At 52.4% G+C, this 24,712-nt stretch overlaps 1 long non-coding RNA gene across 1 annotated transcript; it reads right to left on the minus strand.

Annotated features, from left to right (window-relative positions):
• Positions 1 to 18,878: 18,878 nt before the first annotated feature.
• LOC140600756 (uncharacterized) lies at positions 18,879 to 23,274 on the minus strand. Its single transcript, XR_012003927.1, has 3 exons — positions 23,053 to 23,274; positions 21,937 to 22,076; positions 18,879 to 20,355 (listed from the first exon to the last, which is right to left on the minus strand). It is a non-coding gene; the product is annotated as an uncharacterized lncRNA (long non-coding RNA).
• Positions 23,275 to 24,712: the final 1,438 nt, after the last annotated feature.

Genomic DNA, 24,712 nt, shown 5'->3' on the forward strand with positions numbered 1-24,712 from the left:
TCCCCACGCTGGGTCTGTGATCCCCGGGGGACCGGGCTCTGCCCTCCAGCCTCGCAGCCGTCCTGCCCACCCACGTCCCTCCGTGTCGGCCTGTCCGTGCCTGCGGCTTGGCTGTCCCCCTGCCCAGACTGGAGAGGCCGCATGAAGAATGAGATAGAGAGAGGAGAGAGAGAGAGAGAGGCCATGAGCTGGGCCCGGGACTCCGACGCCAGGTTGGGGCTATGCCCCAATGGGGGGACAAGACTGCCTGCTGACAGGTTTCTTCGGGAAGCCCTTAAGTGTCTCCCCCATGGGTGCTACTCCTGGGTGGTGACATCCAACCTGGCCCCTGTTCCCTCAGAAGCTCCGAGCCTCCGTCTCCTAGCGACGGTGGCCTCTGCTGTCTGCGCCCTGAGAGCAGACCCTCGGGAAGAGGGATCTGGCATTGGCTAGGGCTGCAGGCCGAGCAGCCCCGCCGGCATTACAGGCGGGAGTGTGGCCCACAGTGGAGCCACAGTGACCGAGGTCACAGCCTGTGGTCACCTGGAATGAAGGGCTCGGAGCCCAGCAGCGGTCGCCCGAGTGGCCGCAGGGGTGAACCAGTGTGAAGGGCGTGAGCCGTGGGGGCTGCCGCTCTTAATTATGAGCAGAGTTTGGAGAAAGCAGTGAGGCTTAAGGCATGTTAACAGAATCAGAGAGCTTGTCTTTGCAGCCGTGGCTAACGTCACTCAAAACTGAGCAGAGGGGCGCCTGGGGGACTCCGCTGATTGAGTGCCGGACTCTTGATTTCGGCTCAGGTCATGATCTCAGGGTGGTGGGATCGAGCCCCGCCCGGGGCTCTGCACTCAGCAGGGAGTCTGCTTCTGTACCTCTGTCTCTCCCTCTGCCCATCCTTCCCCTAAAATGAATAAATAAATCTTAAAAAAAAAAAAAAAGGATTCACTTGACATTTCATTTTTAACAAAACAAAACAGAGTCTGACTTTAACACAGAGCAAACTCCTAGCCCCTCCAGGCCTCTTAAAGGAAAGTGCCAGAACCTTGGGCATAGTTTGGGCACCTTGGGAATGTTGCTGAGATTCCCAAAGCCCCGGAGCCCACAAAGCCCCCTCCCAGCTGATAAAACTGGACCTCTCATCTCCTCCTCACTCGGCAGCCCTTGTCGCCTGTCCACCTGTCACCATGCAAGATGACAGAGAGGAGCCCAATCCTCAGGAAACAGGAGGGTATGTACCTTCCCCTACCCAAACCCCCAGTTTTTGCCTGTTTATTTAATCCCAAACTCAGGGAATCTATGTGAGAATGGATTTGAGAATATTAGCGCTTATTTTATTAGTACAGCTGCACTTAGCGAAACTCGGGAGACCCGCAGGGAGTGAGCTGAGAGTGGGGCTGTTGGCTCAGCCACGGACCGGAACGTGGACTTGGTGCGAGCCCAAGATAAAGGAAAGGAAGCTTTCCGAGGTTCCTTGCACTGATGTGGAGCAAAGAATCCACAGCTCCGGGGATGCCTGGGTGGCTCAGCGGTTGAGCACCTGCCTTCGGCCCAGGGTGTGATCCCGGGGTTCCGGGATCGAGTACCACATCGGGCTCCCTGCATGGAGCCTGCTTCTTCCTCTTCCTCTCTCTGCCTCTCTCTGTGTGTCTCTCATGAATAAATAAATAAAATCTTTAAAAAAAAAAAGAATCCACAACACCCGTCCCCTCCTCCACCCCTCGCCCCCCCCTCACCCCCAGGTGGACACAGTCCCTTTACCTGCTTGAGAGGAGTTGTCAAGGTTATCATCAGTGTCCTTGAAGAGAGATGAAGTGAATATCCACCCTCTCCATCCCCAGGGGCTGCTGGGACAGCCTAAGGTTTGCTGCCCTGAGAAGGGCTCTCTGATTTCAGAGAGGGTGATGGGAACCCTGAGGGGCCAGGGGACGTCTTCCTGAGATGTGCAGCAGGACCAAGTGGCGATCACGGGGCCGGCCTGCAGAAGTCTTCCACTGATCACAGGAGTCCCAGGACCTAAGTACACAAACTGGTGCTAAAGTCCAGCCTCCTTGATCCATATGACCGAAGAAACTTCCAGCCCCACAAGCAGAGACCTGGCCTGACTCCTCAGGGTGGAGAGTCACGGTGCTTCCTCCACCCCGAAGGCCTCAGAGTTCCTGGAATTCTTGAGGAAGTTCCCAGAGATAACACTGCAGGTCAGTGACACTACAGGTTAACGTTGTAAACCTGCCCAACTGCCTCCCGAGCGACCTGTGGCCCTAACGGGGAACCATGGAGTGGGCAACGAAGCGCCAACACTTTGGGGGGATTATCTGACACTAATCCTGAGCTCTAATGACCAAGGACCCGTTAGTAGGGTCTAGTGGCTACGGCCCACCAGTCTGGACCCTGGTTTACAGGAGTCAGGATAAAACATATTTTTGAAAGCTTCCATCATACATGGGCCTTGTGGATTCAGGATTCTGGGCCTTGGGGGAATTTCTGGGCTATTTGGCTGGTTTGGCTCTGGCTTCCCAGCTCACAGTAAAACCCAGCAAAGCGGATGTCTCCGAAGCTCCCTCTCCTTGCAAAAAGTGTCAAAGCATTGCCACATCCCTGTGGAAATCAGAGATACCGTCTTTAATGTCGAGCCTCAAAAAGACAGAGACAGTGATTGAAATTCTATCTGGTTTGGGCTTCGAAGCGACCTAAGGGTCCCAGGGCACTGCAGGGGATTTGCCGAAGCTTAATTGGGTGGGGTCTCCACCTGCAGCCACGCTCTCCCGGGGCCTCTTTGCTGGAGCAAAAATGGGCAGTGATCACACCTCTGGGCAGCGATGGATGCGGGAAAGGCGCGCTGCAGCCCCACAGGCAGCTGGCACCAGGTGGCTCGTTACCTGGCCGCGCCTGCAGAGTTCTGGCACTGCAGGGTTGCCCTCTGGCTCCCTGCTATACAACATCATCCACCGGTACTCGAACCCCTCATCGTCGCAGAAGACCTCAGGCTGGACCGTGACACGGATAACAGCGCGCAGCAGGCACCTGCCAAGCAGAAAGTACCGGGATCGTCCAAACAGGTCAGCAAGACACCTGTGCGCCCGAGGGGATGATAAACCCCTCCTGCCTGAGCAGAGTTCCTGGGACTGCCTGGCATCTCCCCTGCAAAATGAACCCTGGAGTCTTCACTGAGAAAGGGGCGCAAAGCATGGTGAGCCCCTGTGGATTCTGGAGACAACAGGTATTACATCTCCTTTGTGGCGAGAGCAAGTGAAGTCTTTCTAGCTGATTCCGGCCTCGGTGCAGGGAGCTGGGCCCCTGATGTGGAGCAAAGAATCCACAACTCCCGGGACGCCTGGGTGGCTCAGCGGTTGAGCACCTGCCTTCAGCCCAGGTCGTGATCCCGGGGTCCTGGGATCGAGTCCCACATCGGGCTCCCGGCATGGAGCCTGCTTCTCTCTCTGCCTGTGTCTCTGCCTCTCTCTGTGCGTCTCTCGTGAATAAATAAATAAAATCTTTTAAAAAGTGGGGATCCCTGGGTGGCTCATCCGTTTTGCGCCTGCCTTTGGCCCAGGGTGCGGTCCTGGGGTCCCGGGATCGAGTCCCACATCGGGCTCCCGGCATGGAGCCTGCTTCTCCCTCTGCCGGTGTCTCTGCCTCTCTTTCTCTCTCCCTGTGTCTATCATAAATAAATAAATAAATCTTAAAAAAAAATCTTAAAAAAAAAAAGAATCCACAACACTCGTCTGGAGAGTAAACAGTGTCCTATGCAGCCCTTCCTCCACCCCGAGGCCCAGGGTGCCCTGAGTGTCTATGCCAGACCAGAAGGTGATGGACCAGAGGACCCAGGCCAGCCCCGAGGAAGGGATGGCAGCACAGACGCCCAGCTGCACAGCAGAGCCACACTCCCAACAGCGAGTAATGGTCCTTCACTGAGAAACAGCTCCCGGGCTGAACGTCGGCCGTGGAAGATACCAAGTGACTGTGAACTTGAGTTAGACGTCCCGGACTGAGTGTGGGGTGAGCCATCAAGCCACGGGCTGGTGTGTCCAGCGCAGCTAATGACCAGGGGAGGCGGCAGGTACAGCCTTCGGAAGGTCCCGATGGCACAGGTAAGGTGAATGAGCAGATGGCTCCCGCTCCCGGTGCTCGAGCTCCTGCCACCAGGCTGACACCGTGTCCTTCCAGGGAAGCCCTGTGGCCAGTTGCTTTAGTTTCCTGGGGCTGCTGACTCAAACCAACCTAATTTATTGTCTCATGCTTCTGGAGGGCAGAGGGCCGAAATCACAGTGCCAGCCGAGCCGCGTTCGCTCTGAAACCTGGAGAAGTCCAGCTCCCTTGCCTCTACCAGCTTCTGGTGGTTGCTGGCAATCCTTGGCATTCCTTGGCTTCTGGATGCATCCCTCCAATCTCTGCCCCTGTCGTCCCATGCTGTTTGCACCCTGTGTGTTTGTCTCTCTTATAAGGACACCAATCACATTGGATTATGGGCCTACATACCCCAACATGGCCTCATCTTCACTAACCACATGTTCTGGAAAGCAGAGAAGCACCCGGGAAGCACAGTGGGGATGAGACCCAGAGGCAAATGCAGGACACCCCGCAGTAGGGCTCTGGGCAGCCGGAGACCAGTGTGACCCGGGATGGGGGGGGGGTTCTGTGAAAGGAGCAGGACTGGGGGCCACAGAGAGGGTGGGGTGGGGCCCAGGGTGCAGGGCTGCACTGCCAGGAGGAGAGCCCGGACCTGGGGACCTGCGTCTGCAGGAGCCAGCTGGCCGGTGAGCACAGGAGAAACTGAGTCTGGCAGGAATACCTTGAGTAAATTAAAGGAACAGATGTGGGGAGGCCGGGAAGGACACACTCCTGGCAGCACAACAGGGTGGAGGTGAGGGCAGGTAAGGCAGGTATTCTGTCCCCGAGGATAGAGGTAGGCAGTCTGTCCCTGAGCCTGGCAGTGGCCAGGGGTTCTGGGCTGGAAAGACGGAGAGAAGAAGGGAATTTGGCCTGAGTGGACTGGTAGGATCAGGGAATCTGCTGGAGAGGAGAGGAGAGGAGAGGAGAGAGAGGGGATGGGGAAGGGGAGGGGGAGAGCCCCTGGGCCCACCCTGCCCTCCACCCATTACCCACAAGCCCCCGAGGACCTGAGGGTTAGCTCTACACCACAGTGCACATCACAGAGCCTTAGGAGCTTCTTAGACCTTGAAGCCATCATGGGGCCTCCCCAAATGCCGCCCCCCATACCCTACTTGAAGGCTCATGTCCCTTGGCTTGTTTTTTTCCCAAAGTGTGTTTTGTCCTTTTTTTTTGTTTTTAAGATTTATTTATTTATTTGAGAGACAGTGAAAGCACGAGCAGGGTTGTCTCTATTACCCCCGTCCTCATCTGTGCATCAGAGGTTATAGCCAGAGCGTGGAGGCCGGTTCCTGAGGCCTGGGCCCGGTGGCCCCAGGAGCAGGGCTGCCCGCACCCGCCCCAGCTGCACGCCTGCCGGGGAAGGACGCCTCTGCCCCTGGGTGCCAAGGGCTCCTCTACTCACTGAGCCGGTCAGGGGGCGTTCACTGCCCAGCAGGTGCAGAAGCACCTGCTTCACAGATTGGGTGGCGCTACCTCGGCCGCACCCTGGTCCTCTGTGATCTGTCCACTTTCTCCAGAGCACCGGACCCACCGCACCCCTGGGCGCAGGGTGTGCAGAGACGCAGGCCACGAGAATTGGCTGAGGGGAATGGAAGTGTGTCCTTCACAGTTGGAGAAACGTCAGTTAAGAAGGGGCTCAGAAGGGGATCTGTGGCTCAGTGGTTTAGTGCCTGCCTTTGGCCCAGGGCACGATCCTGGAGTCCCAGGATCAAGTCTCGTGTCGGGCTCCCTGCATGGAGCCTGCTTCTCCCTCTGCCTGTGTCTCTGCCTCTCTCTCTCTCTATGTTTATCATGAATAAATAAATAAAATCTTAAAAAAAAAGAGAAGGGGCTCAGAAGGGTGACCAAGTAGCTCTTCCAGCTAAACGAAGGCGAGTGGCCACCCCGGAGCGGCCAGGGGCTCTGGCTCTGAATCTAGTGACTCTGACCCCAGGGACAGGCCTGCGCCGTCTCAGCAGGAAGAGCCAGGGAAGCGTAGCCTCATCCTGCCGCTGTACAGGTGGGGAGACTGAGGCCCGGAGCTGGATCCAGAGCCCAGCCCTCTGGCACCATCCCCACCCGGTGTCGGGCTGCCCAGTGGGGCCCCCTGTGTCCCAGCCCCGGGCCCTGTGCAAGTCCGTGAGAACCCATACGGCCGGCTCTGGGACAGAGCAGAGCACAGCTCTCAGGAGGGGATGCTCCTGCCCGGGGTCTGGGAAAATGGAGAAACCACTTAGCACAAGGTCCTGCTTGCTAACCTGACGTGTCTGAGATGTCAGTCGGCCTCCAGGCGCGCAGCCCAGGTGTAGGGCTCCTTCCTGCGAACCTGGCAGAGGGACGCTGGCCACGCGTGTGGCCTCCCTTGACCCGGTGCCGCTGTGCTCCTGGTCCGGCTGGCACAAGGCAGCGGGGGCCCCTGGGGCTTGTCCCAGGCCTGAAAGTCAGCCCAGGGCGCGGAGGTACAGGCCGCCTCCTCCTGCCTGGCCGTGGCCTGGATCCCGTGCGCTGAACACTAACTAGTACGTGTCTGTAACGTGAGAAGCTGGGGAAATAGAGCAAAGTCCATGAAGAAGACAGAAATCTCTCATAAGCACGCATCTGAGCAATCCTAGGAGCTGCTTGGCGGCCTGTTTTGTTCTAGGCTTTTCTCAGTGTATAAACGTAACTTTCGAAAGTGGGTGTAACTGGGTCACACCACCTGCTCTTTCATATACTAGGGTTTTTTTTTTAAGATTTTATTTATTTATTAATGAGACAGAGAGAGAGAGAGAGAGAGAGAGAGAGAGGCAGAGACACAGGCAGATGGAGAAGCAGGCTCCACACAGGGAGCCCGATGTGGGATTCGATCTCGGGACTCCAGGATCACACCCTGGGCCAAAGGCAGACGCTCAACCGCTGAGCCACCCAGGGATCCCGTTTTTGTTTTTGTTTTTTAACTGAATATAATATTCTGTGGAATCTCCCACATTGGTATACATCATCCAAGAGCAAAATTATGAATTCCCTTAATTTAAGCCCATATTTTTAGAGAGGTTAAGTTATCCATGGTGCCCAGCCTGGTAAATCCCCGCTGGCAAATAAATATCCAAATAAAAAATGCCACTCAGTGGGGCGCCCGGGTGGCTCAGTGGTTGAGCATCTGCCTTAGGCTCAGGTCGTGATCCTGGAAACCAGGGATCAAGTCCCACATCGGGCTCCCTGCATGGAGCCTGTGTCTCCCTCTGCCTGTGTCTCTGCCTCTCTCTCTGTGTCTCTCATAAATAAATAAATAAAATAGTTTTTTTTAAAAAAGAAAAAGTTTTATGCGTATTATTCTATCAACCTACATGACAATGTGTCAGATGGCAAAATTGGGCAGAGATGGCCTATTCCCCCCCACACACCCCGGTGTTCCTTCTTCTGGAATAAAAACTACATTCCTCAGAATTCCTGGTTGCTGAGTGGGGCCATGTGACAAATTCTGTCTAAAGGTCGGTGAGCTAAAGTGTTGTGTGTGACTCCAAGAAGTGCTCCTTAAAGAGAGGCAGAGAACCCCACAGTGCTCCTTACTCATTTTCGCTACCTGGAAATAAGACATGGTGGCTGGAGCTTGGCAGCCACATTGAGCCAGGAGGTGAGAGCTTCCTGCAAGGATAGCAGAACAGCAAGAAAAAGGGGGATGATATTCCTGCAGATTATGAAATCACCCTGTCAGCCCAGGACTGCTTGCCAGTAGAACTTCACGTGACAGAAAAATAAACTTTTATCTTGTTAAAAAAATAAATAAATAAAAAGGCTATGGCAGGCCTTTTAGAGCCCTGGGCTCTTTCCACAGATAGCTCCCTACTATTAGGGAAGATTGTTAACATTTATTGAGTGCCTACCACTTGCCAGACATATTATATACCTTATTTAATTAAATTTAATGTAATTTAGCTTAATTTAATTTCCCCAACAACCCTGCAGTGTTAGTAATATTATCCCATCCTACAGATGAAGAAACTAAGGCTCAAAGAGGCTGAGGAACGTGTTAAGTCACACAGCCAGTAAATGATAGAGTGCCACTACCCAATCTCTGTGGGACTCTTCTAACTTAGCCTCTCTGCCTCCCAAACCCTTCTGGTTCACTTGCTTGCTTGTGCTTCCACCAAGAAGAGCTCCCACCTGAGAAAATGAAGTTGCTAAAGGTGGCTTTGTCTTGTTTTCTGCCAGCCACACATTTGAGCTGAAGTTCCAGAAACCACGCCATTTCCCAGGGATGTGAAGGAAAATTTAAACCATGTTTTAATATCAGTAAATTATTTTCTTCACTTAAGGGGGGGGGGAAGCCCGTCGTCAGCTATAATAAATCCAACTCAATTACCCTTATTAGAGTGATGACTGTTCATGCCACTCTAATTGGCTTCTCTCGGCATTTTCATTAAGAACCTGCATCTTCAAAGGTTTATACCTCAGACGCATCTTTACTTGGAGCTGAAATTTGGCGTTAACAGCCAGATGGGGAGCCCAGGCGCCACAGGAAGGAAGAAAGCCCAGCCCCCAGCCCCGGAGCCAACCCTCTGTGCCTCGGATGGTGCTGGCAGGTTCGTCTGGGCAGCTCGTCACTGCACGGTTGTCTCCACAAGGACCTGAGTCTTGTTGGGACGGGCCCCTGCGCTTGTCAGGTGGCAGTGGGGCCATAGCCTGGCCAAGACTGGGCTCCAGCCGGGATGCTGGCAGCTCATTTCACTGGGAAACAACTCCCCAGGGGACCCCCCGGAGCTGTGGGGTACAGTGGAAGGAGGCCAGAATGAGAAGTCAGACCTGGGTCGTGGTCCTCCTTGCTGTCCTGTGGTCTTGGGCAAGGTGCTTGGCCTTTTGAATCCTTTTGAATAGTTTTCATGAGGCTCAAATGAGATCAAGCATGGAAAGCAGTTATGGAAAGTGCTAGAAAGATGTGAATCTCTGTTATGCTGCCTACATAAGTCAACACCAGTTGACTTCTCTCTTAAGTAGGACGCTTGGACAGGCTGGTTTTCAAGACTGGTGGAGACCCAGACTCAAGTCAGTTCTGCGTGCGTGTGTCAGGCCAGCAAGAGTGGCGGTGTGCCCCCTCAGGAGGACGGGCTGAGGGGTGGCTGAGGGGAAGGGTGCTTTGGTCGGACGGCCCCGGGTTCCAATCCTGCCCGCTCCACTTACTCTCCAGGTGACTCTGGGCAGGTCACTCAGCTTCTCTGAGCCCCGGTTTTCACCAGCATAAAGTGCAGGTCATAATTGTGCGAGGTACAGGCCAGCACAGGTCGGCCGTCCACACAGCAGACCTACTGTTATTAGCAGCGGGTAGACTTGCAGGATTCAGAGAACCTGGAGAATGGAGGGGAGCTGCCCAGGCCCGGCGACTGCTCGAGAGGGAAAATAAAAACTGTCCCGCCCAGCGGGACCAGGCCTGTCTGAGGGTGGCTTTTGGGGAGCTCACCTGGAGACCTCAGTCTAGGGATTCCCCACGGGACCCTCAGCTCTCCCATCTGCCACCCCCCTGCTGCTTTCCTGCTGCTCGTCCACACCAGCAGCGACAGAGCCAGCCTGAGTCAAGGGGCGCTCAGCACAGGGGGAAGGGCTCCTTCCCGCGGCCCAGATGCAGGGCGGCTGTGGGAACAGGGAGGCTTGACCTCGCCCTCGGCTCCTCCTTTGGCCCCACAGCCCCGCCCTGGGGCACCTCCTTGTGTGACCGTCTCCCCCACAGGCTCAGGCCCGACCACGAGGAGACTGCACTGGAGCACGCGGAGCGTGGCCCTGGGCTCAGCAGCCCACCCTGGCTGGCTTCACCCACCTGCCGGCTGGAGCAACTTCCTGGGCCTCAGTTTCCTAGTCTGTGAAATGGGGTAGCAGTGCCTACCGGGCGGGGCTGTGGTCAGGTATCTTTTTTTTTCTTTTAAGATTATTTATTTATTTATGATAGAGAAAGAGAGAGAGAGAGAAAGAGGCAGAGACACAGGAGGAGAGAGAAGCAGGGTCCATGCAGGGAGCCCGACGTGGGACTCGATCCCGGGACTCCAGGATCGCGCCCTGGGCCAAAGGCAGGCGCTAAACCACTGAGCCACCCAGGGATCCCCTGTGGTCAGGTTTCAACGAGGCCGTGTGCTCCGGGGGCTGCACTGGGCCCCGTGCAGTGGGCTTTCAGCAGACAGGCTGGAAGCAGCAGGTCTGGAGCCCCCAGGACCCTGGTGACCACCCGGCCCCACCCCATCATCTGATGGACCCATGGTCTGGGCATCTGGGGTGAAGGCCGAACCCACAGCTGCCCCCCCGCACTCCTCCCACCAAGCCGGCTCCACTCACCCCTGCTCCAGCGCCTCCCCCACCAGGGCTCTTGTCACCTGCTTTGTCCCACAAGCTCCTCGTCCGTCTCTTGGCCTCCAGCCCCTCCGTCCCAGTCCCTTCTGTGGCCACCGCCTCCACCGTCCTCCTAAAATCTCTCCTTTCGGAAGTCCTCCAGGCTGCGACCGTGTGACTCCAAGTACCCGGCCCTCCGGGAAAGGCAGTGGCGGTTCGGTGGGTGCCGACGGGCGGAGGAGCTGCAGGCCGTGAGCACGCTGCGGGATGCGGTCACGGTGGACACACGACATCGGACGGTCGTCCAGGCCTCTAGGATGCGGGACACCGGGAGGGACCCTGAAGTAAACCACGTGTTCTCATCAGCAACGCACGAACATCGGTCCGTCGGTTGTAACAGCTGCACCACGGCAGGGCCCTCTGTTAGCAACTGGAGAGAGTGGTGGGAGCGAGGGGGACACGGGAACTGTGTGCTTTTTGCACTGTTTTCTGCACACTAAGATCACTCAAAAAAAAACCAAACACAACTACTATTATTCTTTTTTAAAAAAGCCTCAATTGTTCTAAACCTCTCGGTTTCAACCTCTCCATTGGACCCCGAGGCCCTCTAGGGATGGACTTGGCCTCCACCCCAGTCTCCCACCTCCCGACCTAAACACCCCCGCAGTGCCGGGTCAGTCTTGCATCCCCAGCACCCTGGGCCCCGGATCCACCTTCGGGCCAGAGGTCAGCCTGTGTGGGGTCAGAACCAATGTAACTCAGCCCGGGACCCCGATGGAGATGCACTGGGCACCCCCTGGCTGTGGGGGTCCTCACGCCCACCCCGCCGCTCCTAGAGCTGGTCTGAGTGGATCGGCCTCCCTCGGGCTCCCAGGTGCAGTGATGGGCTTGGTTTTGGGGTGCTGAGAGGCACCGCAGGGAGGCCTGGGGTCCCGTGTCCTCTAGGGTGCTCCCAGCTGGAGACCCAGGGGCAGGAAGACCCGGGGTCCCTCCTCCCGTGTGGTGGGGCAGCTGTGTCACTAGTTCTAAATGTCCCTCACGCCGACCCAGGAGATCTAGTTCCCCCTTGGTTCAGACGGGAGCGCCGTCAGCTGAATAGTGGGAGCAGGGGGGCGCTGACTGCAGAAGAGAGACAGGCAGGGAGCAGGTTCTCCCGAAGAAGGAGCCAGCCCCGGGGTCACCCTGGCTTCAGCCCCGAGAGACGTGCTCCCCATCCCTAGCCTCCAGAGCTATAACAATAAACTGAGTTTTATTTTTCCCTCCCTGCCCCTAAGCTCCTCTGTTTTGTTTCTTAAATCCCACATATTATGGGAAACAAACTGAGGGTCGCTGCAGGGGAGGGGCGTGGGGGGACGGGTTCACTGGGTGACGGGCATGAAGGAAGGCACGGGATGTGACAGAAGAGGAGGAATCCCTGGCCTCTGCCTCGGAAACTAATAATGCATTGTATGTTCATTAAGTGAATTTAAGTTTAAAAAAATTGAAAAAAGAAAAGAAAAGAATAAATTGGGTTATGAGTCATTCAATTTGCAGTGTTTTTTTTTTTTTAAAAGATTTTATTTATTTATTTGAGAGAGAAAGAGAGACCTGAGTGGGAGGGAGAGGGAGAAGCAGACTCTCTGAGGAGCAGGGAGCCCGAATCCAGGGGCTGGATCCCAGGATCTGGGATCACAACCTGAGCCGAAGGCAGACGCTTCACTGACTGAGCCACCCCCCGACTCTGGTCCGTGCGCCCCTGGGTCCCCTGGGTTCCGGGGACTTGCCGTCTGCCACCTGCACCACAAGGCCAAGGGGCCACAACGGGCCAGAGTTGTGCCTGGCCTCCTGGGTGGGCCGGACTTGATCGGCCGGGCCGCTGCGAGGTAGTCCTGGCCACGTCCACGGGGTCGGCCCCTTCCAGCCTGGCGCCTCTGGCCCCGGGGTCAGCAACTCCAGCTGCCGCTCGGGCCTCCTTCCCCTGCTGGCCTCACACCGGGCACCTCCTCCCGAGGCCAGACCCCGCACCTCCCCTGCATGTGGGTGCCCCTCCCCTCTGCCCGCACACCCCTGCCCTCCCCCTGCCGGCCTGTGGTCCCGAAGCCCCCTTCCCAGTTCACCTGCAGCCTCCGCCCGGCCTCGCTGCCCGCTTCCCACACCCCTTCCTCCTCATCCCTCCTCCCCTCCGGGGCCCTGACTCCCCGCTGCTCAGTCAGAGGCCCACTAGCTCGCGCAGGACTCGCTTCTTCACCGGTTCTTCATTCAACAGACTGCAGTCAAACCCCGACAGGTGCCAGGCCGCAGCTGGGGGCTGGGGATACAGCACGAACAAGCCAGAGAAATCCAGGCGCCTGGGGGTGCTCAGGGGTTGAGCGTCCGCCTTGGGCTCAGGTCATGATCCCGGGGTCCTGGGATCGAGTCCCGCATCGGGCTCCCTGCATGGAGCCTGCTTCTCCCTCTGCCTGTGTCTCTGCCTCTCTGTGTGTCTCTCATGAATAAATACATAAAATCTAAAAAAAGAAAAGAAAAATCCTTGCCTTGGTGGGTTCCATTCCAGGGGACAACCCCCCATAAAATACTAAGTGCAGCAGCGGGGAGAGGGCACAGCAGGGCAGGGGTGCTGGGGGCTGCTGCAGGGGAGGGGCTGTGCGGCCAGAGGGCAGGGTGCCCCTGGACCCAGGCTGAGCCCCCCGGCCCCCCCATGTCAGCCTGCTCTGGCTCTCCCTACCTCAAAAACCCACAGAAGATGAAAAGAAAAAAAAAAAAAAAACAAGCAAAATCTTCCTTGATCCTACTCCACCCCACCGCACCCGCTCTCTCCCTTTCCTCTCTCCTCCTAACTTCTCACAGGACCCATCTGGGTTCTGGGTCCTCACCGCCCACCCTCCCGCTCGGAGCCTGTGCACCGAGGGGCCCCTCCCGCTAGCAGTCAGGGCCGATTAGAGAAGAGCCCCCTGCACACCCCCCGGGGCATTTCGGGGAATGGAGAACGTAGGAGACGGAGGACCCACCCGAGGGCAAGGGGTGCAGTCAGCAGAATCGGGGGGCTCCAGGGTGCTGCCGGGTTCCAGGCCCGGCTCTTGGGTCCCTGGCTGCAGGCCGGCCCCCGCTGGGGCATCATGGACCCCGTGGACCCCAGGCCCCAACAGCAGACCAGCCTCAACGAGCGTGGGCAAGGGGGTGTGCAGGGTCCCCCCAGCATCACCAGAGCCCAGCGGGGAAGAGCAGGGGCCAACCAGCTCCCCATGTTCCCTCTTGTGTCATCACCTGCTCCTCCTGGTTTGGCTCCTAAATTTGGGGTGGTGGTGGGGGGTCTTTTCCTCCTCCTTCCTCACCTCAGGCTCCTCTTACCCAGGTAATTGCAACAGCTCACACTCAAGCTTCTTGCCTCTATCCCACCTCCACACCGCTGCCCGGGTGGCCTGTCCACATCCAAATCCATCAACATGGACCCTTCTGGAATGGCCCCTCAGCCCCAGCACCCCAGCACCGCGAGATGAAGCCCCTGCTCCTCCTCAGGGGGTGCACAGCTGCCTGATGGGGCCCTGGCCTCCCTCCAACACGAGCACTTGTTCCTGGCTGTACGTCTCCGTCACATCGTCCTTGCACCCTGACCTTGGTTCGAGCAGCCCGTCGGTGCCAGGTCTTTCACCTCCTCCCTTTGCTCAGCTAATGCTGACACAGCTTTTTTCCTTTTTTTTTTTTTTAAGATTTTATTTATTTATTCATGAGAGACAGAGAGAGAGAGAGAGAGAGAGAGAGAGAGAGGAAGAGAGAGAGGCAGAGGGAGTAGCAGGCTCCATGCAGGGAGCCCGATGTGGGACTCAATCCGGATCTCGGGATCACAACCTGAGCCGAAGGCAGACACTCAACCCCTGAGCCACCAGGTGTCCCAATAGCCTTGAAGACTTGGACCGGGAGTGGCCCTCCACTGGGGCCTTGCGGGTGCTGCTGGGATGTGCCCTTTGGACAGAAAGCAGGGTGTGGGCAGCCTTGATCAAGGGTCTTGACCGGGGCAGGCACCTGTGGCTCTCTGCAGGAAGGGCCCGGGTGGACCTTGCCCTCTCCTCAGCTCCGTGGAGCACCGGCCACGGGCCAGGCATTGTGTGGTGCTGGGTTCAAATGCTCACCAGGAGACAGATGTGCAGAACAACCCAAAATGCTGGGTAACCCCAGCAACCCCAAGACTCCTCCTGGTTGTCCTAGTCTCCAGCCTCCCCTTCCAGCCCTTCCTTCTCTGGGCTCCCGGATGGCTCTTTCCAAAGTCATTTGGAGACTGTGACTTCCCTGCTCAAAGGAACAGTCCATTGGTCTCCAGATACAAAGCCAGAGGCTTGACATTTCGGGGTCCTCATTATCTGGTTCTGGTCCTGTGTTCCAGTCTCGCCTCTTCACGCCCCTTGATGTGTGGGCTGTCTCTCATGCCAGGCTGTTTCTCTGCCTCACTCCACCATCCACCAGAGGGGTCCTAATGCACAGTGCAGAGCCAGGCCCTGAGATTGGCAGTGGGGGTAAAATGATGACCAAGGCGTAGCCCTGCCCTGGGCATGGGGCTCGCGATCTAGGACCACAGCATTTCCCCTTATCTTGTCTGTTGTTCAATGAATAAATGAGCAAGGTGATGGATGCAGTAAGCAGATGGCTGAGACCCCAGACAAGAAGGCATCTATGAGTCTGTAAGTGATGTACTTGGAGGCATTCCTGTCTGGGGGAGAAGGAGGGGAACGACTATGTGATTTCTCCTAGAGGGAGGGGTGAGTGTAGGTTGTCATGGACTGAATGTTGTGTACCCCTTACCTCTGCCCCCCATATTCAGCCCCAGACCCCAGTGTGATGGTAGTGGGAGGCAGGTCCTTCGGGAGTAATTAGGTTTAGGGAAGGCATGATGGGGGGCCCCATGATGGGACGAGTGCCTTTAGAAGAAGAGGAAGACAGACCATAGTTGTCTCTCCACCATGTGAGGTCACATGAGGTCAGCAAGAAGGCGGCCGACTGTCTGCCAACCAGGGAGCCCTTTCTCACTGGGAGCTGTATCCACTGGGACCTTCATCTGGACCTTGCAGCCTAATCTGTGGTGTTTTGTTACAACAGCTCTCACAGACTAACACACACATGAAACACCAAAATCACACTTGCAGTGAACTGTCTTGCTAACTGACAGAGGGCCTCATGTGAAGTGTCCCCGCCTCGGGTGCACATCACGCTCCAAGGCAGGCCTGGGAAATGTGCTCATGGTGGAGCCCAGGGCTCTAGGCCTCGGCCAAAAGTGACTGGGTGAGGCCTGCTGCAGAGAAGAATCCCTGTGACCTAGGGACCAGAGGGGTCACCGTGGCCATCCTGCAGGCTACTTGCTCTTCTCCACACCCTCACTGACCGATGCTCCCCCTGCTGGAGCAGCTTTGACCTTGAGCAAATGCCCACTAAGGTTAACTCGTGTCTTCTTATATTCTGTATGTTGAAGAACTAACATCTTTTTGGGGTGGGGGGGTGGGGGGGAGGCAAACATGAACATTTCAGAGAATTTGAGAATTAAAGAAAGATACGAAAATACCCAGATCACTTGTAGTCACAAGAAAAATCTTGTAAAAGACAGGCAAGGTCCTTTATCTCCCATGAAGAGGAAGACAGCCACCCATGCCTATTCCAAGTGCAGCAGGTATGCCTTCTTGGATCCTTGCCCTATCTGATGTTTATGTGAGGAGAGAAAATGCCTGGGTGTAACTTGCCAGAGGGATTGTGAATGGGGAGGAAGCTCCTCTGGTTCCAGTATCACTGTCTACACCTCTTTCTGGCACTGAAAGGGCAAACCCTGATGGGTTTCATCATCCAGAGGCCTGGCCTGGAAACTCCATGCTTTCCCTCTCTACCTTGGCAACTGGACTCCCCCACCTTCATCTACATCCAAGAAGAAACTTTTTCAAGGGTTGTCATCTCTCCCAGACATTTTGGGGACTTTTTAAAAATGACAACATTTTGATTGGATCAGGAAAGTGGTCTCCCAGCTGAGAAGCCCACTTCTGGAGGGTCCCACACAGCAGGCTCTAGTCTCGGTGGATTGCCTTTGTGCTGCTTTGCTGGAAGATGGGCAGTGAGCATAGTGAGCTCCAAGCATGACAAGCACTGCTCCCCACCTCAGTCTCCTTTTTCCTCTCTAACACCGTCTTTAGAGGAGAAGTGTGCTCAGTCCAAGGGGAGAACCAAGAGTGATTTATGCAATCATGACAATCTGACTCCATTTGCTGGATACTTTGTTTCTTAGGGTTCCTTGTAGCTAGGGTTAGTCCTGTGACAACATCTTGGACAATGCCATGCACAGGGAGGGGTGTGCTGGAGAAACTTTGGTCTCCCTGATAAAACAGACAGATGTGACTCTATCTCTTTCCTCTTTTTTTGTCTTAAACATGGGTATGATATCTAGAGTTATAGCAGCCATTTTTTTTTTACCAATGATATGATCAACATGAAAAAAAGTCAACACACATGAGGGGACATATAGAAAGGACCTGGACTGTCCACCCCATTCCAAAGGCATTCTTTTTTTTTTAAAAAAAGATTTTATTTTTTAAATTTATGATAAAAAAAATAAATTTATGATAATCACAGAGAGAGAAAGAGAGAGGCAGAGACATAGGCAGAGGGAGAAGCAGGCTCCATGCACCGGGAGCCCGACGTGGGATTCGATCCCGGGTCTCCAGGATCGCGCCCCGGGCCAAAGGCAGGCGCCAAACCGCTGCACCACCCAGGGATCCCCCAAAGGCATTCTTGAGTAGACAATTCAATGTTCCCAAATGTCTACCCCTACACTTCTATTATACAAGAAAACTAAGCCCCTATCTCTTAGATCTCTTCTTTTTGTAGTTGAAAACATTCCTAACTGATTCACCTTGCATGTCTAACACCCCTAAAATTCTCAAAAGTTGGTTCTGTAGCATTTATAGTTCCAGGACCTTTAATCAGACCAGATCGTGTCTGGTGCAGCAGAAAGAATGCCATCAGTTTCATTTCAAGGAGCCTTGTCTCCTTTCTTAACTTCCTGAGATTTAGCACACCACCGGTAGATTTATCACTATGCTTAGAAGAAGAAAATTAATCTAGAATTCAAAATTCCAAACCTAGAACCCACATGAGGTGCAAACTCTACTAGAAGATCTTGAACCCACTATGCTAGAACTCTAAAGGGCCACACACCCAGGATTAGCATGAACCAGAAATCAATCTTCACTTCTTCGCCTACTATAGAGATGACTAAGAACAGTTTTTTGGCACGGAGGAGATTAGGGGGAAAATCTCAGCCCTGGGAAGTTGTGACCACATACTAATCCTTGTGCATACTAGCCCAAATTCACATGACCTGAAGGGTTCAAAAAATCTTCAAGAAGCAGGTAGGTGTACATGAAGGCAATTCTGGAGTGAAAGTTCTACTGCATGGCATCAGCAGGTGCAGATCCTTTCTGGAAAAAAGTCACATTCATCCCATCCCATCCTCAAAAAATTCTCACAAAGTAATTTTTCAAGAACAGTAAGTACACTCAGTGAACTAGAAAAAAGCACAAAGGGAAATAAGGCAACAGGATCAGAATAAGGAGAAAAAAATAGCTAAGCCAACCCCCAAATGCTTCATATATTGAAATCATGGGAAATAAATCATAAAGCCATTCTTTCTGTTAAGAGAAATAAAATACAAGCTTAAAAATATCTGCAGGAGGATAGGGTGACAGGGTGATAGGCACTGAGGGGGGCACTTGACTGGATAGCACTGGGGGTTATGCTATATGTTGGCAAATCAAATTCCAATAAAAAAATATACCAAAAAATATCTGCAGGAAACAGAACTATTAAAAAAAAAAAACTGACCTAGCAGATTTTTAAAAAAGAATCAAATAGATCTTTTTTAAAAAAATAGAAATGAAAACAATAAAAACTGAAATTTAAAATTCAGTAAATGGATTTAATAGATTAAATATAGACAAAGAGAGAATCAGTGAACTGGAATATGGGTCAGAAGAAATCATCAAATGATGGCACAGAGAAACTAAAAGATGAAAAAGAGGTTCAGGGATGGGCAGGAGAGAGTGAGACTGTCCAAAAACATTCTGTTGTAATTCCAGAAAGAAAGGCAAGAGAGAATGGGGCCAGACTATTATTGAAAGAGATAATATCTCAGAATTTTTCAGAACTGTTGAAAGATATCAATCCATAGATTTAAGAAGCCCCACAATGCCAAGGATGAAAAATAAAAAGTGAAAAGGATGTTCAGACTCTGAATGCTCACAACCTGTTCTCTTACAAGCAGAGTAGACCAGTGACATGTCCCACGGGCAGATGTTACTCAACCCATCCTGGAACGTGGAGCTCCTGCAGGGGCATGAACAAAGCAAGTAGAAGTGCAATAATTGCCTCTGCAAAGTCCATTCCTTCTTTCCTGGCCTAGGTCTGCTGAGGGCTATGATCAGAATGACAGCTGAGGTGCCAATCCATCCTGACCCCCCAATTTATTATGTATAGCACAAGACAGATGGAGGAAAGGATGGAAATTCCATTCCTCCAAGACTGGATTCATTTATTATTGGGAAGTCTAGCATAAATTCCTTGTTGACCCCACTCAGCCCTATAGCTCAGTCTCCATGCCCAGCTTTGTAGTGCCATGCACTTAGCATTTGATAGCAAACACTCTGGGATCTCTTGTGTAGCCAAGAGAAAAATTCAGTCTTGTTAATTTTGGAATATCAAAGCTTACATCTCATTTTCAGGCGCAAAAACTGAGGCCAGAGAAGATCAGGAACGCAGAGGAAGGTCTGAGGTAAGGTCAACCTGGGCCAGGGTCTCCTGATGCCCTGTTCAGGGTACTCTCTACTATTTGCATGCCCACTTCTCAGGGAACATGAGGGCTGACTAGTTCATCTTCTGGGATGCATTCAACAACTGGTCATGACAGCATGTAACAGAGTGTGTGAAAAAGAAGCTTCCTAAAGCTTCCCTGCGGGGACATGGAAATACAGATATGGGCACCCCAAATCCAAACAGCCCAGTTACATAACCGCGACAGCAAATGGTGAATCATTGCCGTGTAATGGAAAAATCAGATTGGTCACTAGGAAAAGTAAAAGGATCACTGCGGTGAGTCACTGGGCCCACCCTCACGTTGAGTCTCCGAAACACTACACCTACCGGTTGATTCAGAGTCTGGTCTTTGTCTTCCTTTCTTCCACATCAATGTTTCGATATTTCACAATGGAGCTTTGCAAGTGATGTGAATTTCTAAAGAAGGCTGGGCCAAAGCCCCGCACGTTGTCTCTGGACTGTTCTAATGGGTGGGCTCTGCACCTACACCCAGCAGAGATGACAGCTTAACGTGGAATAATAGCTAATATTGTTGAGTGTCTACTGTGTTCCAAAAAGACCCTCGGACTCTTGAAATTCGTTATACTGATTCAACCTCATTACAACTCTATGAGCTAGGCATTGTCCCCATTTCACAGATGAGACAGCTGAGGCTAAGAAGGATTAAGAACATGCCTGAAGTCTCATAGTTAGCAGGAAATGACAGAGGCAAGAATCATCCCAGGAAAATCCATCTGAAGGCCCACCTGCTTTCTACCGGAATGGCTTTTGTGACCTAAGGGAAAGGAAGACACCCAGGTGGTGGTTGTCATTAGCGGGAGAGGAGACCGTGAATGGAGAGAGCCCCACGCTCCTGGTGCCCGCAGTGACTGTACAGTAGGCACGATCCTCCCCTTTGTAGTAGATTGTAAGAACTGAAATGGGACAAAAAGGCAAGGACAGCTCTTGGAAGAGGACTTTTTGTTCAGTGGAGGGCTATTCCCTTGGTAAACCACGTGGAAAGTTCTGGAAGGCAACCTTTTACTCAACACTGATGAGGAGCACTGGCCTATACTGCGTAGTGGAAACTCACCCAGAATAACATTTTCCAAAGCAGCTGTTCACGTGGTAGGCTGGGCGTGGAGAATGCCTCTTCCGCAGGAAGTTCCAGCTGAGCACACGAAAACACACTATGCTGGTGGCCTGACGAGCAATTCATTTGTTTATATACGTTACTGGTGTGACCCACTTCCCCAGCCACTTCTGCTTTTGGTATTCAAATTAGTCAGCGGGGTAGTTGTCCCAGGGCCTCAAGGACTCAGTTCAAAAGGGCCAGACCCTCTGCCTCCAGCTGTAGAGAAGCTGACTCGGTTTCCCTCTACAGCAGTTTCATCGGGACTTGACAGATCGTTGCCACGCACGGGTCCTTCTCAGTGCTTTTCCCCACTTCTGTCCCAAGGACAGTCCAGTTGGCCTGGAGGTGACTCCTCAGGGTTCCAATGAGGAGGAGTGGTCTCTGGTGGCCTCGGCTCAGCTGTGACTGCACCCCTGCACCAACCCTCCGCTGTGTGTGGGGCCAAGGGTGCTGGTGCCCTTGCTCACTGGGGTCTCCGGGTCCCTGTCCTCAGGGCCTCAGAACCTCTGTCCCAGCGGGCGGTGGCCAGGCCAGCAGTGTGTGTGCTCAGGTCGGAGGCCTAAACCAGCCCCTGCCCGGCCACACTCGGCCAAGTGCCCTCCCTCCTGGTGGGGCCTTGTCTCTCCCACCCTCGTAGGTTCTGATGATGCTGAACCTTACTGACCTCACTCCACACTCTTACAGAAGTCGATTCCAAGTGTGCTGGAGACCTAACTACAGAAGGAGAAAAAAACGAAGCCTCCAGAAGAGAAAATAGGAGAGCATCCTCATGGCCTTAGGATTAGCAAAGAATTCTTAAAACACAAAAAGGGCTAACTGTAAAGGGAAGAGCCTAGTAATCAGACTTGATGAAAATTAAGAGCTGCCGTTTGGGGGAACCTGGTTGGCTCAGTCAGTTAAGCATCTGCCTTGGGCTCAGGTCATGATCTTGGGGTCCTGGGATCCAGCCCCTCATGGGGCTCTCCTCTGTGGGAAGTCTACTTTTCCTTCTGCCTCTGCCTGCTGCTCCCCCTGCTTGTGCTCTCTCTCTCTGTTAAATAAATAAATAAAATCTTTAAAAAAAAAAAAAAAAAGCTGCCGATCATCAATTAAGATGCCATCACCACAGAGTGTAAAAGCCAGCCACAGAGTGGAAGTCCCTGGCCATACGTATTGGGAATGGGACGTATCTGGGGAATATATTTTTTAAAATTCTCACAAACCACTAATAATCAGAGAAGCCAGTAAAAAAAATTGGCGAAGGATCTGAACAGGCTCTTCACTGAAGACTAAATCCATCCAATGGCCAGTAAACAAACAAAATTGCATTCTCCTTCATCAGCCGCCGGGGACGTGCAGGAAACCACAACAGCTGCACCCCTGCCCTAGTGGCTCCTTGGAAAAGACACACGGTGGCTGGTGGTGGCAACAATGCTGGGCGCCTGGAACTGTCATCACTGCTGGTGGGAGGTGAAGATGCGTGCAATCACTTTGGGAAACTGCTAGGCCCCCTCGACTGAAGCTAAAGAGTAGCTAGTCCTAGGACACCGCAAGTCCTAGGACACGTCCACGGCACGTATGCACGTGTGCACAGAGCGTGTGAAAGAATACTCGCAGGAATCAAGTGCAAAGAAATGCAAATGTCTCCCCCAGCACCAAGGTGTACTCACATAATGGAATAGGACATGGCCACAAGGCCGAAGTGTTGATTCTCCGAGCAGCACACTCGAGACGCAAGTGTGCAGCTGAGCAGCGGAGAGCACACCGTGTGCTTTCTTGCACACCAAGTTCCAAAGCAGTGAAGAGAGGTCTGCAATGGAAGAAGTCAGAGGAGAGGTTACCCTTGGAGGAGTTAGTGCCTGGGAGAGGTACAAGGTGCTTTCTGGAATATTCCATGTCTTGTTCCGGGCACCAAGTTGTTCTCTTAGAATTTGTGTGCTTTTCTAATGCAGGTTGTAGTTGATGAAAATTTTTCTTTAAAAATGTGAAAGGGAAGGGGTCAAGGTGTCTACCTCTTTTCTCCCAGCAAGTGTCTTCCACTGTTTATGAATTTGCCCACCCTTTCGCCTCCGCTACAACCTTGAACTCTGTGTTTTAAGGATTATATCCAGGAATGGGCATGTGTATAACTGGGCAGGTGGACCTGGGGCCCCTGCTCAGAATACAGGGCATGAACTTTGCTTTTCCTGCTGGAGAAGCATCTGGCAACAGTAAAATGACAGCTTCTCTCACCAAAGCAAACAGGTAAGCTTTGCCTGACACCCTGCTACACACACACACACACACACACACACGCACACACACTCACTCTTGCTGTTTTTCTGTTTATGCAAGCTGCAGGCCCATTGTAGAACACGTAGAAAATACAGAAAAGAATAAGAAAAGTAGAAAAGTCATCCGTAATCCTACTGCCCAAACACAAAAGAACTTCTCATCTTGGCATGTTTTCTTCCATCTTTCTATACACGTATATTTCGTGACTACATTTTTTAACAGCTCCCTTGAGGAATAATTTGTACACAACAAAAGTCACCTGCTTTAAGTGACTTTACTTCTTTACAATACTTCTCAGTAAATTTTCAGAGTTGTGCAACCACCATGACGACCCAGTTGTAGGACATTTCCATCACCCTCAAAGGATGTCTCGTGCCCATTTGTACTCCTCCCCATCTCCCTCCCCTGCCAGGAGCCGAGATCTGCTTGCTGTAAATTTGTCCTTTCTGGACATTTCATATAAAAGAAATCATACGCTATGCAATTTAATGCATCTGGTTTATTACACTTACCACAATTTTTTTGAGTTGCATCCATGCTGTAGCAGGAATCAGCAGTTTGTTCTTTTTTATTGTTGAGTATCACCCCCTCTGTGTGGGGAGATTACATTTTGCTTATCCATCTATCAGTTGGAGAACATTTGGATTTTCTCTATTTTGGCCATTATGAATAATGCTGCTGTTATACTTGTGTATAACTTTTTGTCCGATCATCTCTTTTCATTTCTCTTGGGTACGTGCTCATGGGGGAAATCCCGGGGCATATGGTAAACTTATGTGTAACTTTTAAGAAACTGACAAACTGTTCTTTTGAGGTGGCTGTGCCAATTTACATTTTCAGCAGCCGTGTAGTCTCGTGTTCCTGCAAGTTGTTAAGATTATAACCATTCTAGTCGGTGTGAAGTGGTTTTAATTTGCTTTTCCCTAATGACTAATGAGCCATTTGTGTACCTTTTTGGCGAAATGCCTTTTCAAATATATATTTTTTAAGATTTTATTTATTTATTCATGAGAGACACAGAGAGAGAGAGAGTCAGAGACACAGGCAGAGGGAAAAGCAGGCTCTCTGCAGGGAGCCAGATGCGGGACTTGATCCCAGGACCCTGGAATCACACCCTGAGCCAAAGGCACTTGCTCAACCACTGAGCCACTCTGGCATCCCTGTCTTTTCAGACATTTTGCCTATTTTAAAATTGGATTGTTTGTCTTTCTATTGAGATGTAAGAGTTCTTTATATTCTCTGGGTACATGTCCTTTATCAGGTATATGATTGACAAATATTTTCTCCCAGTCCATAGCACGTCTTTTCATTTTCCTAATGGTGTTTACTAAAGCACAAATGTTTTTTTTTTTTAATTTTTTTTAAATTTTTATTTATTTATGATAGTCACAGAGAGAGAGAGAGAGAGGCAGAGACACAGGCAGAGGGAGAAGCAGGCTCCATGCACCGGGAGCCCGACGTGGGATTCGATCCCGGGTCTCCAGGATCGCGCCCTGGGCCAAAGGCAGGCGCCAAACCGCTGCGCCACCCAGGGATCCCAAAGCACAAATGTTTTTAATTTTGATGAAGTCAATTTATCCTTTTTTCTTCTTTTACTACTTGCCTTTTTTGGTATCGTATCTAAGAACTATTTGCCTAGTCCAAGATCACAAAGGTTTTATCCTATGTTAATTCCTAAAATTTTTATAATTTAAACTTTTATACTTATATCTAAGATTTATTTTGAGTTCATATCTGTGTACATTGTGATTTAAGGGTCTAAATTCATCTTTTTGGCATGTGGGTATATAATTATTCCAGTGCCATTTGTTGAAAAACCATTCTTTCCCACTCTTGAATTCTTTTGGCATCTTTGTTGAAAATCAATTGACCAGGGATCCCTGGGTGGTGCAGGGGTTTGGCGCCTGCCTTTGGCCCAGGGCATGATCCTGGAGACCTGGGATCGAATCCCACGTCGGGCTCCCGGTGCATGGAGCCTGCTTCTCCCTCTGCCTATGTCTCTGCCTCCCTCTCTCTCTCTGTGACTATCATAAATAAAAATTAAAAAAAAAAGAAATTCAATTGACCACACTGTAAGAGTTGATTTCTGGGCTCTTGATTCTGTTCCAATGATCTACATATGTGTGTGTGTGTTTGTGTGTGTGTGTGTCTTATGTCCGTACCATACTGTCT

Source organism: Canis lupus, chromosome 12 (assembly GCF_048164855.1).
Source record: "Canis lupus baileyi chromosome 12, mCanLup2.hap1, whole genome shotgun sequence".
In the NCBI taxonomy this organism is placed as follows: Eukaryota; Metazoa; Chordata; class Mammalia; order Carnivora; family Canidae; genus Canis; species Canis lupus.